Consider the following 9,205-nt stretch of genomic DNA (forward strand, 5'->3'; position numbering starts at 1 on the left):
CCTCCCACCCCATCCCTGGGGATCTCCCACCCATCCCATCCCATCCCATCCCATCCCATCCCATCCCATCCCATCCCATCCCATCCCATCCCATCCCATCCCAAGGGATCTCCCACCCCATCCCCAGGGATCTCCCATCCCCACCCTTTCAGGCATCCCAGCACTTTTCCGACCCCCCCACCTGGATTTAGCCCCCAGCTCCCTGCCCAGCACCCCCCTCCCCATGCCCCACTCAATATGGGGCCGCATCAGCCAAAACCCAGCTGCAGGGCCCCCCGACGCTGCCTCCCGTGGGGTTTTGGCTCTGTGGACCGGGTTTTAAGGAGCACAGGGGGGTCCTACACCAGGCTGAGCCCCCTCCCCAAGCTCTCCGGGGCTCTTAGCGCTGCCAGAAGCCGAGGGGGGAGGCATCACCTGGGGCTGCCTCCACGAGCACGAGGATCTGAGCAGCGCTCAGCCACCCCGTGCCCGATTCAGGGCAGGAAGGAACATTTCCCATCCCCATCCCCAGCCTGCACCATTCACGCAAAAACACCCCTGCCCGCTTCCAATGAAGCCCTTCAAGAAAATTCGACTTTTCTCCAACTTGAAAACCAAATCCCCGGGGGAGGCAGCGGGGCGGAAGGACGGAGCGCGTCCCTGCGCTCCGCTCGGGGCTGGGTATTATTGATTGGCGTTGGAGCAGCCGCCGGGCGGACGTCTCATCCTGTTCCAGGCACAACTGGGTATTTTTATTTCGCGAGAAAACCGCGGCGCTTATGCAAAGCAGCCGGAGAGACGGGCGCAGCGCTTCCAAGCTGATGTGCCCTGACACGCTCCTTGGAGGTTCAGAAAGGAGAAAGCTCGTGGAGGCATCTGAAAATCAGATCTAAAACCTGCCTTCCTGAAAGACAAAAAGGAACACCTGCAATTATCTGTTCTGAATACCTGGCACTTTCATTCCCCGGGCAGCCAAGACAGCCCGCGTGCTAAAAATAAGAGAAGCCGCCTTGAATTTTGTTGAATTATAAATACACGTTGGCAGTCTGGCATCTCATGCAGCAGATCAAAGCGTGGCGGTGTTATTTATTTATTTCCTCGCAGGTTTATTTTTATGGCTGCAGGGCCCCTAATTACCTAGGACTCGTTACATCCCGCCTTAGGGACCCAGCTCGGTCCCCACGCTGCTTTCAGTGGCACCAAGGGGGGACAAAAAGGGGAACTCGTGGCTACGGAGACCCCCGGGCACCTGGAGGGTCCGGGCCCTGCTCCCCCTCCCCGGCTGCAGCTTTCCCTGCTCCACGTGGGGAATTTGGAGCCGTGCTGGGAAAGCAAAGCATCGAGAGCATGGCACAGGGCTGGCTCAGCTATCGCCACCAAAAAAAGCTCTCCCCCCATTTCATAGCCCAATTAGGTGCAGCTAAGGGGGAAAACGGGGAGGTGACGAGGAGCCAGCACTGCAGCGGGATCACTGCAGTGCAGGGCTGGCCGTGGTGGCACAGGGGACTGGCAAAGGAACGGGAGTTTATAAAACATTTTTTTCTTCTACTCCCAATTAGAAGCACTGCCGAGGCTCTCGTGGAAACCTCTGGACTCTCAGAGGTCGGGCACACAGAAACCCAGAGCGAATTCACAGCTGCTGCTAAACCCAGAGCTGGGGAAACCCCCCCTGAGCAGGAGCAGCCCCCGGCGCGCAGCCCCAAACCCTGGTGGGGTCTGCTGGCAGCTCGCTCACCCAGCAAAGTGAGTGAAAATCACTCAAATCTGAGCTCTTCCCAAGGTTGTCACCACCCGTGGGTCCCCCAGAGGTGACAGCAAATCCCCCGAGCTGCCTGTGCCACAACACAGCCCCGTGAGAGCAGCCTCAGCTCCTGCCCTGCGCGCTCAGACCCAGGCGCATTGGTGCTGCCCCTGAGGGCTCGTTAACCTCCCACCTTCATTAGCGCTCAGCCACCACCACGGCTTGTCCTTCAGAGCCTCCAGGGGAAGGGTCAGCATGGGGAAAGCTGAGGCACCTGCCAAAATTAGACCCGAGTGTGCCCGGTTTTGGGTGCCTGGGACACGGCCGAGCTGTGCCAAACCCCAAATGCAGCGGGTGCCGTGGCCAAGCCCCTCTCCCCCCACCCCGCACACCCCTGGGTGCCTCAGCTCTCCACGGGCGTGCGTCACCACCCCTAACATGACAAATTCGTTCTGCCAACCCTACAAAACCTCCGGGCAGATCCGGGAGCGCTGAGCCCCTCCCGAGGGGGTGACGGTGGCGCAGGAACGACGCCTCCGTGGGTCGCGCCCCCGCGACGTCCCTGCGGGGAGCAGGGGATGCGCTCAGCGCAGGCGTTTTTTGCAGAATGGTGTTTTACAGGCGTTTTGCTCCCCGGTGGAAGGGAACTGGAGCTTTTCCCCTGACACATCGGGGTCATGCAGCACGGCTGGCAGGCAGGCAGGCACAGCGGGACGCGATGGAGAGGGGGCGGAGGCGGGTGCCAGACCTCAGCCCTGCACCGTGGCACGGGGTTGCTCTGGAAAAGCAGAGCTCTCAGCCCCGCCACCCTCCCGGGGATGCTCCTTCCCATGGGTAAAGCACTGGAATTGCAAAAAAAAAAGAATTAATATGTATATATTTTAAAAGGAAAGCAAGTTTTCCCCATTGCCACTTGGTTCAGGTGCTGGGGGGTCATGGGGACACCCCGCTGCTCCGAGAGCTGGTGCCAGGGGATTTGCTGTCCCCCTGCCCTGTGGTCAGCTCAACAGCTCTTCATCAATCTTCCTAAAGACTGAAAGAGAAGAGGAGGAAAGGAACCGGTGAGGGGCCAGCCTGCGGCCACTGCTCTGCCCTTGCTGAAGCACCACGACCCACACATAAACCTGACGGGTGTGATCCCAAGGTCCCGCACCAGGAGATGCAGAACCTAAAACCCCGCAGGAATGACCAGAGCACGTCACCAGCAGGCTCACACGGGGCTGCCAAACGACCAAAGCCCCCAGCATCCCCCCAGCCCCAGGAGACCCTCCCCAACCTGCTCCCCACCACAGCACGAGGAAGCCCAAAGGGGAACCCCAAATCCCTCGGGGCACCCCGTTCCCCCTACCCGCAGCCCCCGGTGGCACAGGGCGGGTGGGAGCCACAGCCCCCAGCCCCCAAAGCTGCACAGCCCCGGGCTCAGCCAGCCCCGTTCGATCGTGGAGGCACCGCAGCCAGCTCATTACACTCTTTTAATAAGATATGTGCTAGTTTTACATTCATTTTTCATTCCTGATAACGCTCTGTCCTATATAACGGCACTATTATCCTCAGCGAGGTGAGGGGAAGAATGTATTTCCTAAAAGACTGGCTGCATTAATTTTGCAGTAAGTGCCATGAAAGATTTAATCTCCAGCTCCTCTTTTGTTAATGGGATTAGTAGAACTTATTTACTGATTTAATTAATTGCCGTAGCTTCCGCTCGGCTGGATGCAGCAGCCCCGAAACTCGCCGCTTTCGGCTGCGAATACCCAGGCTGCGTTTCCGCCTGGAGCCTGCCCAGAGCGCACGCCTGCGAGCTCTGAATTATGGAAATGATGTCCGATAGGCCGCGCTGAGAAGAGGAGAGCACCGAGCTCTGCCTCCCCTCCGACCCGCCAACTCGTGGCAAAGCTTCCCTACAGCGCTGCCAACACCTCCCCAAAAACCAAGCGCCGTCGCTGCTGGCAACGCCGATGGATGGCCCGGGGACCACCGGTGTCCCCCACGTCCCAGCCACCACAGGGCTTTGCTGCTGGCACCCACCCCCTGTCCCCTCTGGGGACCCATGAACGTGGCCCTTGGGTGCCCCCATGTCCCGGGGTGGGGGTCCTACAGAGGGGCACCCCCCCGCCGCCTCCCCCAGCGCTTTATTTAGGTCACCCCGCGCTCGGCGGCACGGCAGCACCGCTCGCAGCGGGGGAGGTTGGACTTCACACTCTTGCTCCGCGAGCTGCTTTTCTAGGTCACCAACCCACAGCGGTGCATTAAAATAGAGATTCTCCCCCCCCCTCCCCGCTCCCCACGGCCGGAGGCTGCCGCAGCCGCCAGCCGGAGGGGAAGGGGTGCGAGAGGGTGGCTGCGACCCCGTCTGCGCACGCACGGACCCCACAGCCCCAAAATACGTCACGGGCACCTGGGGTGGGTGCAGCACCCGTGTTTCCCCACACCAAGCCCTGTTCCTGAAGCTGATCCCATGCCTGGACCCGTTGGGTGGCACCTCGGTGGCACCGGGTGCCAACCCCATGTCACCACCTCCAGGGCTCTCCGGCACGGCGCTTTGGGTCTCGACCTCCTGGGTTTATTCCTTCCTTGTTTCTCTTGGGGTTTTCAGGGGCTCCGAAGCAGGTCTGCTTTGTCAACCCAGGCAGAAAGCCTTGTTTGGAGAGAGGAGAAACAACAATATCTGAAACCCGAGGGGCTGAGCATCGTCCCCTGGTCCCCAGGGAGCCAGGGCTGAGGTCCCCTCCCTGTGCCCAAAAACGTGCTGGGGGCAGCAGGTTGCATGGAGGCCTCTCCCCATGCTGTATTCGCTCTCTTTTCCATACGAATCTGCACCCATATGGGTCTGACCACCCCAAAATCTGTTTCTCCCATGGCAGTGTGGAGGTTGAGCCACCAGCACTGCACTGCCACGGGCAGAACTGAGCGAGCAGGGAGCTCTTCCAGCGCGAGCAGCGTGTTTAACAAGCTGGGAAATCAATGCTGCCATCGAGCCCAGGCAAAACAGCATCGTGAGCCCTGCACCGCCGCACAGGGGCTTTGCCAGTGGCTGTCCCCAGCCCCAAAGCCACCAGGGAGACCCCTGGAAACGCAGGGCCCTGCTCTCCTGCTCCTTCTTCCCCCCAGCAGGGCTGCAGGGCATCGCTCACTGCTCACGGCCGGGCGAGCAGCTTGGATTTTACCAATGGAAGCGTCAGCAGCAGTTTCTCACGTGGTGCAGGGCTGGGGCTGAGCACGGAGGGACAAGGAGAGCAGCTCACGAGCTGCAAACGGGCTGTTCTGCCCCAAAAACCTGCCATAAGAGCAGCCTGCAGAGATCCTGCGCCACCAGGCCAGGCAGAGAGCACCTGGAGGGGATAAAGCAGGAGGCTGGCGCGTGAGTGTCCTCAGCACCACCTGCAGCTCCTCCGCAGGAGAGACGTGCCAGCACCAGTTGCTTTGCTCCTCGGTGCCGTGGGGCTGTCTCACTGCTGCTAAAAGGAAAAAAAAAAAAAAAAACTCCCAGGGTTTGGATACTCTTGAATACAAAGCACTCAGAGCAAACAGCAGGCTGAGAAATGGTGCCTGGCACTGAGCTCGCACCCACGCTCGATGCCATTAACCGGGAGACCCTCGGCTGTAAATCCACGCACATCCCCATCCAGGCTCACAAGCTTCCAGGTGAGGAGCCAGCCCTGCCTCTGCCTCCCCCCGGGAAAATGGGAGCTGTGGCAGAAGGGAACAAACCCAGCCGGCAGGAGCAGCTGCCTGGGCTTCGACACGCCGCGCCTGCAGCCAGCGCCTCGGTGCCAACAGCACCAAATGTTGGCAGCGGTGGAAGGCTGCAAGGATTGGCCTCGCTGTGAGAAAAAAAAAGCTCCTTCCACCCCGGTTATCTGCTCCCCATCAGGAGATGGCTCTGAGCACAACGAGGAGCCTCCCAGGCTTGCAGGGAGCTGGCTGGAGAGGCAGCCCCACCAGTGCCTTCCCCACTGGGCGCAATGGGGTCAGAGGCAGCTGTGGGGCTGCCCCCAGCCCGCCCCAGTGCCAGGAGCTGCCTCCCGCCGTGCCAAGCTGCTCCCACAGCTGCTAATTGCAGAAAGGTTTGTTAAAACCGGCTTGTTCTTCCAGGAACGGATTCAAGTGACCTGATTTCCAGGAGTGCTCGGATGCGCCCGCACGCGCACGGCTGGGTGAGGATTTCCTCTCGCCTGCCATCACAGGAGAGCCACCAAAGTCCCAAATCCTCCTCCATCCCCCTTCAGCCCACCGTGGTGGCTATAAATCTGTGGCCGTGCTGCATCCCGGTGACAGCATCCCGGTGACAGCCCCTCAGGGACACCTGTGACCCACGGTGTGACCTGATGGGTGGCCTAAATCCCACAGCTCCCTCCAGCTCCGGCACGGCTCCGGGCAGGAGGTGACCCAGTTGGAGACGTGCACGTCCCCAAAGTCAAAGCTTTGGCAAAAGCCTCCTCGGTGCCGGGTCCTGCCTGGCGTGCAGCCACCTCCCCTTGAGGCAGAGGGAGAAAAAGATCCTAAAATAACCCCAAGTGGGGGCAGGAGCTGCCGATGGGGTCGCTGAGCTGTGCCCACCCGTGCGCCTGTAAAATCTAACCTGAATTTCCATGCAAAACCTGACCATAATTCATAATTCCCTCCCAGGGGTTCAAACCTGGGCTATTTGGGGAGCTCAGCCCCTTCCTCACCCACACCAGCACCGACCCCAGCCTCGTGCTGCCGGCTGTGCCCCCGCGGTGACACCTGGGGACAGGCAGGGCCCTGCTGCTGCTGCCGCCAGCGCCGCCAAATCGATCCCCGTTATCTGCATCGTTATGTGCCTTGGCAGCGAGATAAACGAGCTGCACAGAGCAGCACCCCGCAGCCCGCCGCAGGACAAAACACCTCCGGATCGACCCCAAAAGCCGGCTGCGAAGCTGCACGCACAGAGCAGAGCATCCACCACGGCCCCACAGACATCTCTGGGCTTCTCCCCAGCTTTTGGTCCCTCTGATTTCTGGACCCACATAGGAAAACCTCCCAGGGGTTTCCCTTTCCAGGACCCCCTTGGTGCTGTGGGCAGCCGGCTCAGGGTTTCTCCTCGTGCCCCCCCAGGAGCAGAGCCTGGGGCAGGGCCAGCAGCTCCTGGTGCGCCCGAGCCGGCTGCGGCAGCCTCCTCTTTTCCAGGGCTGTAAATCCCGACACGGAGCTTTTTTTTTTTTCTGCTTCTTCCTGCTTGGCAGCAGTTCAGGGCATATTTGTGTTTTGGCTGCCAGCAATGCAGCATTTACAAACCTGCCCTGGATTTATCTGCTGCAGCATCGGCCACTGAATTAAAAGCACAGAAGTCGGGGACGTGGTGGAAGCGGCACTTTTACAACAGCCAGGCTGCGTGCCGGCCCCCTCCCACCCACAGCCCCCTGCCCCTCTGCCTCGAGGCACTCCTTGCAGCATCACCTGGCTCCGTTTTTTTTCCCCAAAATGAGTTAAATGCTCATTTTGCCTTTTTCTGCTGCCTCCTCCGGCCGCTCCCTGCCCAGCTGCAGCCGGCCCTGTGCAGGCGCACGCCTGCCTCCCTGCTTGAGCGCAGCGACTCGCAGGAACTTTAATTACCTTTAAAACCCTCGGTGCTTCATCAAGTGGCCTGACAGCTCCCGCCGTGCCGGAGCGGCACAAAGACAGGGCAGCCACACAAACCTGACTTTTTTTGGGGCAAGCAGGCTCGAAAGAGACCCTCTCCAACCCATTTTGGCCATCCTTCCCCATCAACATCCCCAACCCGTGTGCCAGGGATCAGCCAGCCATGGTGCCGAGTTACCCCCAACCCCATGCCACAGCACGGTGGATTTCAACCAAAAGAGAGGATTTTTTGTGCTCCTCCGAGTCTCATCGTGAAGTCAAAACCCAGCCCTGGTACAGCCGAATTGGGCACCCAGGGAAACCGCACGCTTTGAGGCCGTCTGACTGCACGGCAGCTCTGAGCAGCGCTTGTCTGCTCCGTTTAGCAAAGAGCCAAAATTGTGACAGCCCCAGGGCAGGGAGGAGAGCCGAGAAGCACGGCTGAGGGCTTTGCACCATCCCGCAACATTTGGCACCGGGGCTGCAGCCGGCTCGCACCGCCCTCACACTGCCAGGAGGGGTTCAGCACAGCTCCTCAGCCACCCAGATCCCAGGAATTTCGCTCTGCGCTACCAAAGCCGGCTATAAAAAGCAAGAGGTTCCCTTCCCAGAGCTGGCAGGAAGGAGCTGAAGCGGCGATGGGTGACCCCAGGACTGGTGAGTGCCTGCACCTACGTTTGCACTTAAGGATTTTAATTGCTACGTGAAGGAAGGCAGCAAGCACTATGGAGCTTAAGAGAGAGAAAATGGAGCTGAAATGAAAACAACGTGGAGGAAATTTAGAAGGGCTAAATGGTCTTCAGCTCCCAAGCGGCCAGGATGAAGACAACATTAATGGCCCCGTAGAGCTGGCAGGAGGCAGGGCTCTCACAAGGAAAATCAGCAGCCCTCATTTTCTGACCTGAGTTGATGGGGATGAGGCAGAGGGACGGGGCCTTTGCTGGAAGGTTTTGGCGCAGCAGCCTGCAGGATGGCATCAGCCGGGGCTGCTCCTTCCACCGGTGCAGACGGAGGTGTCCAGAGACGGAGCAGCAGGGACAAAAAGCAGCACACGAGGTCCCAAAAAGGACCCCGCAGCCAAGCTCTGAGCACCCTGGCTCTGCCCAGAGACATCACAGACCACCTGCATTGCCAGCTGCTGTCCTTGTAGGCATCTCCTCCAAGTATGTACTCTTCATACTCTTCATTTTATAACAGCCCCGACCACCACCCGAAGGACACAGCTTTAATTCTGCCCCCACCACGCAGCTGGGTCCTGATCTCTCCACACCAGCCTCAACCCCACGCCACCCTTTTCCCTCCCTGCAGCTACTCCTCATTTACATCAGCATAATTGCTATTCTGCCTCGTTAGGTTCTAGCGCACAGCTTCAAGAGCTTATTTAAAATTCATTGAAGCCTCCCCACTCAGAAGAATTGAAAAGAAACGACCCAAAAGGCATGCCTGTGGGATCGTACAGGAGCAGGAGGCAGAAGGACCGCACGCGTCCACCTGCTCTGCAGTGCAGTGAGGGGGCTGAAGCAAACCAGCAAGCAAGAGGGGAAAGGAAATTGGGTTCTTCTGCAGCTTGCTTTTTTATTTTTTTATTTTTTCCTTTACAGCCTGGCCTGTGCTGCCCTGCACCTTGCCTCCAAGCCCAAGGGCTTGGCACAGCACGTGGGGGGCCAGCCTGGCAGGGGGGCTGCAACACCTCCACCAGAGCACAGCCCGAAATCCCCTGGCATCCCCAAAGTCTGTCGTTCAGCCCAACGGGCTGAAGCATCTCTTCCTCCTCTCCCTTTCTCCTTTGGCCCCAAAAGAAAAGGGAAAAAAAAAAAAGAGGGGAACAAACCCAGTGTGGTACTGCAGAGCAAATCACTTTGGAAGTGCGCTTGAAGCTCTCCCAGCGCAGCTTAAGAAACATAA

At 59.4% G+C, this 9,205-nt stretch overlaps 1 long non-coding RNA gene across 1 annotated transcript; it reads right to left on the bottom strand.

Moving 5' to 3' along the window:
- Positions 1-699: 699 nt before the first annotated feature.
- On the bottom strand, positions 700-8,545 carry LOC137841333 (uncharacterized). The gene is made up of 2 exons (XR_011088572.1): positions 8,202-8,545; positions 700-2,562 (listed from the first exon to the last, which is right to left on the bottom strand). It is a non-coding gene; the product is annotated as an uncharacterized lncRNA (long non-coding RNA).
- Between the last annotated feature and the right edge of the window lie 660 nt (positions 8,546-9,205).

This window comes from Anas acuta, chromosome 17 (assembly GCF_963932015.1).
Source record: "Anas acuta chromosome 17, bAnaAcu1.1, whole genome shotgun sequence".
NCBI classification, from domain to species: domain Eukaryota; kingdom Metazoa; phylum Chordata; class Aves; order Anseriformes; family Anatidae; genus Anas; species Anas acuta.